Here is a 4,907-nt window from a genome sequence, read left to right as displayed (position 1 = left end):
TTCAGATTAAAAGTAACCTTGTCATTAATAAACAGTACTCTGATCAAATTTTTGCATGTACAAACACAATCAAAGTTTAACCACATGTTTAGACACAATTCACACACCTGTTACATTTCCATAATGCTAAGACTCTCTACACTTACTTCATCCACTTTCTTGTTTGGTACACAGTCAATTGATGGATGTGTAAGATTATTACCAGACCGTCTGCTGCAAACTCTACAGTTAATGAATGGCTGCAAAAACACACAGACACACAAAAACAGTATTTAAAGAGTGGTGGGCAATAAATACAGTGAGAGAAGGTGTAGTAAAGATATATCTAAAGATTTAAGGCAGAGCTGCTGGACTGCAGGGTTTAATGACACAGAACAATTTTAGAGGAAAGAGCTTCCAAAGCAGGGTCACCTTAAGGCTATATTATACAAAGCAAGTTCATCTAAAAGTATGAACAACAAATCCCGTTTAACTGAACACTGCTCTGTATTAAAATACTGTCCTCCGATCAAGCTAAGTGGTCCTGTAGTTCACTATTTAAAGAGGTAAATTTAAAGGGTAATTCACACTGCGCATCTACCCTGCTCTGACCAGATTTAATTGCCCTTTCACCACAAAACACCACACTGCCATTTAAGGCTGATTTCAACTGCCTGGTAATCCAGCCTTTAAGCCTGTAAACCTACTAAAATTTGAGAATAAGGTGATGGAACTGGCTGTTTGAGGCCACCTATCTATTTGTTACTTTATTGTTGGCTAACTTTCCTCCGCAGGGCATCAAAAAAGTTAACATGAACCTAAATTAATTTGCTAACTGATATGTCCAATGCTCACAGTCACAGTGACTCTTTACTTACCCTCTTGTCCATGAAAATACAGTCAGCCCGATGGTCTGTTGCAGTTGACTTTGGACATTTTGTTGCTCTCAAGAGAATCTCAATGTCAATGTATTCACTGCTGATCTAAATCACATAAACACGTTATATACAAAATTGCCTACAACTGTTTTAAAGGCAATATAACAAACAATAATCACCCAAAAAATGGCAAACTGTCACAGACTTGACTGCAGCAGATTCAGAGAGAAACTGTGAGAAGGTAAAATTGACCAGGGCTGAGATATACAACCATCACTTTCATTGTGAAGAGACATTAAGCATCATATGCATTGAAATTAAAACATCAAAATCAATGTGATTCTCATTAGTTCAGCTTGCAGATGATGAAAGTTTCACACTTTTGTAAACACTTTCTCAGCAGTTACCTTCGGACGGCCCTGGATGTTATAGAAATTCATGTGCTGACGGGTTCCTTGATGAGCATTTTCGACTGCGAGTTTAATGGCCGTCTTGTAGAGTGCAGGGAGACTGTGGTAATCTTGCTGGGCCTCTGTGGAGATAAGCAGAGCTCCATAAGCCAAAACCAGAACCAGCAGGCGGGTCATCTTCCTCTCAGCTTTGAAGGGAGAAGCAGGACTGAGGACACTGATCTGTGGTCCCCTTATCCAGCACGTCCAGGGGCGTGTCCTTCACCCGAAACAAACAGACCTTTGAACAACATTGGAAAACTCTTCAGGATGAATCGAGGCAGGTGGTCAAGTGGGTTTATTGTTATTTCAGCAATATACACAGTACACAGTGAAAGGAAACATTGTTCCTCCTGGACCACGGTGCAAGACAAAGAAGAAAAACAGAAACAACACAAGATGACACAAGTGCGGGCAAGATAGAACTATACAGAGTGAAAGGAGCACAAACAGAGGGAGAAAGTGCAAGATAAACACAAGAGCAACAATACAATACTACAGGACAAGACAGCGCAGTCAAGAACACAGAGTGCAGCCAGAGCTAACCTGAATAGGGGCATCAAGGTTGCCAGGCAGGCAGAGAAACAGAAAATAGAGGTCTACTTCACATACAACAACCCACAGTGGGTGTGGCAGGGAATACAACACATTACAAACTTCAAAGGCAACAACACCGTCACTGTTAACAGCAACGCCCTTTTAGCAAAGGAGCTAAACAGCTTCTTTGCTCGTCTGGAGGAACACAGAGCAGACATAGCCACACTGCCCCCTCCCCCAATCTCCAGCACTCACAGACTCCCTCTGCAGGAACACCACGCGAGAAGGCACATTGCATCTCTAGGTGTGTGGAGTTTAAGACAAGGCAAGTGATGCTACGATAATATAATTCCTTGGTAAGACCCCACCTAGAATATTGTGTGCGGGTTTGGTTACCATACCTTAAGAAGGACATTGCTGCCTTGGAAAAGGTGCAACGTAGGGCAACGAGAATGATTCCTGGTCTTAGAGGAATGTCTAATGAGGAGAGGTTAGCTGAGCTGAATCTGTTTAGCCTCGAGCAAAGGAGACTAAGGGGGGACATAATCCAGGTGTTTAAGATTCTAACAGGTCTGGATGCTGTTCAGCCAAATGGCTATTTCAATGTTAGTTTAAATACCAGAACTCGTGGCCATAAGTGGAAATTAGCTGGAGAACATTTTAAAACGAATTTGATGAAGCATTTCTGTACACAGCGTGTAGTTAGAGTATGGAATAGTCTTCCTGTTATTGTAACACAAGCTAAAACCCTGGGTTCTTTTAAATCAGAGCTAGATAAGATTTTTGAGCTATTAGCTAAGTTCTCCTCAAAGGAGCTTGATGGGCCGAATGGCCTCCTCTCATTTGTAAATCTCTTTGGTTCTTATGAGTCAGCTTACAGAGATGAGGTCCAGAAACTGATAGGTTGGAGTTCAGCAAACAATTTGGCACTAAACAGCACAAAGACAAAGGAATCACTGACTTCAGGAAGGATGGAGGCGACACTGGCCTGCCTAGATGGATGGATGGATGTTTTTATTGACATTGTAAGTACAATGAGATTTAAGTTTGGAACGCGCCAGCAGCTACACAGTATATTTACAATTATATAGATTGTGAGGCATAAAATAAGGTGTGAGTAATATAACATAACGACATAATATAAGTAATCATTAATTAATCATTACAGATGGTATGAGGTGTGAACCGCTAGGCTGCTATGGCATGTTTGGTATCAAACCGATGGAAAATCACTCCAGTTTCCAAATCTGGTCAGTGGTTACCACGAAAGTGAATATATCAAAAGTTACACCAGCCTAACGAAAATCATCAATACAAGGGAAATCACTCTGGTCATAAATCTCAAAAGGACTGATACAGACCCCCTTCGAAAGCCCGCCAAATGGATGGTCAGCCATTGGTCCAGGAGTCGAATTCCTGGTCACTCCTATTCACGAACTTTACACTATAAAACCTGGCACCTCAGAACAAAGCCAGGAGAGGAGAAACAGAAGGGAGGAGAAAACAAAAGACCATCAGCACGAAGAGAGGCAGAGAACATCAGCCCAAGAGAAGAGAAGCCCACAAGAAGCCCTCCTGAAGCCTATCAGTGAAGACCCAGCTGGACAGAGAACTGCAACCAAGCCCAAGCTTCACCAGGAGAGGGAATCAGAGGGGCTCCACTCCAACAACCGCTGCAAACACCGCGCCTCCCTGAGTGCCATCACCCATCAGCTCATCAGCCTCCGCAACCAACTGCCAAGACCCCCCCCCCCCACTCTGCAACCAAGTAAACAAACTTCCTTTCATTTATAACAACCTAAACTCCTATTCACCTGCTATATTACTTTAGGACAGTATTTCCACAAATTGCTTGCTTTGCAGAACAGTATTTTCCCTTTTAAGGTTACTCATTTTAAATCTGGTCATTGCATTTCATGATTACATTGTTTGTGTCCACTCCGTTATTTCGTGTTTATTGTTTGTTAGGTGTAATGTCTGTCTTATGTTAGTTATAGGAATAAATGCATGTCTTTTACACAACTTCAGCCTCCGTTCATTGAGTGCTCACAAGAATCCCTGCCTGTGCGATCTACGCTCTGAAACCTCAAATTCGCCTGAAATATCGCGAGACTCTCTCTCATTGGCCGTGAGGGGAGCTTCGCTACCGATCGTTTACATTACCTGGTGACGCAGCTCGTTGGACAAGCCTTCTATTCTAACCAGGTTATTACGTGATACTGGTTATTAATGAGTTCCATTTAAGTCACACATTAACAGACTCACGGTGTTTCGCAATTGAGTTTGAGCCGACCATTCAGCATAAAAATTGGTTAATAATCACAAGGCACAAGGTTTAAACTTATTCTGAGCACACAATTTAAACTTTTTATGACCGAACGTGCAGTGAAGAAGCGCTACTGTGAACTGGTTGCAAAAGTCGCACTCATGGCAATCTGAAGGCATTTAAGCGGGATCATATGGGCTTATTATAGTTATTTTTATTTCTATTATTAGTAGTTATATTATTTTGTTTTATTTCGGTGATTTCATTGTAGTTCTTTCGTATTAAACTGCAGTAAACTTTAACCCTATGTCTGACGAGATTCTCAGATGTAGCGCTTTGTTTCCAGGTTCAATTCGGACGAGTGTCTCCGTTTCTATATATCCTGGGAGAGATCTCTCTATTAGCGAACGGGAATACTTGTTATGAGGTTCTAACCTAAATTATGTTTGCGCTTGGACATAAGACCGATAGCTTAGTTACCTATCAGGATCATACTCGTATGTGTGTGCCTGCTTTAGACAAAGCAAGTTTAACACAACTTTGCGCTGTGAGCCAAGTGTGTGTCATTTAGAAATTGGGAGTCTCCTGTGCTTGAGACCCACCGTGGTTAAGCACCATTTGCGACGAGATATAGTGCACTCACAATTTAAATCTGTCGCCGTAACGCGTGCGCCGTCTCGCTTCAGTAATTGTTTTAAGGGGTTTTATACTGTGCAAGGCACAGAAGAAGGCCACAAGCAGCATGCGCATGCATTAAATGTGTGTGTCACTCATCTAGCGTCGGCAACCGCCCTAGCT

Source organism: Brienomyrus brachyistius, unplaced genomic scaffold (genome assembly GCF_023856365.1).
Source record: "Brienomyrus brachyistius isolate T26 unplaced genomic scaffold, BBRACH_0.4 scaffold192, whole genome shotgun sequence".
Classification (NCBI taxonomy): Eukaryota; Metazoa; Chordata; class Actinopteri; order Osteoglossiformes; family Mormyridae; genus Brienomyrus; species Brienomyrus brachyistius.
The sequence above is the reverse complement of the archived record's forward strand: the minus strand, read 5'-3'. Positions refer to the sequence as shown.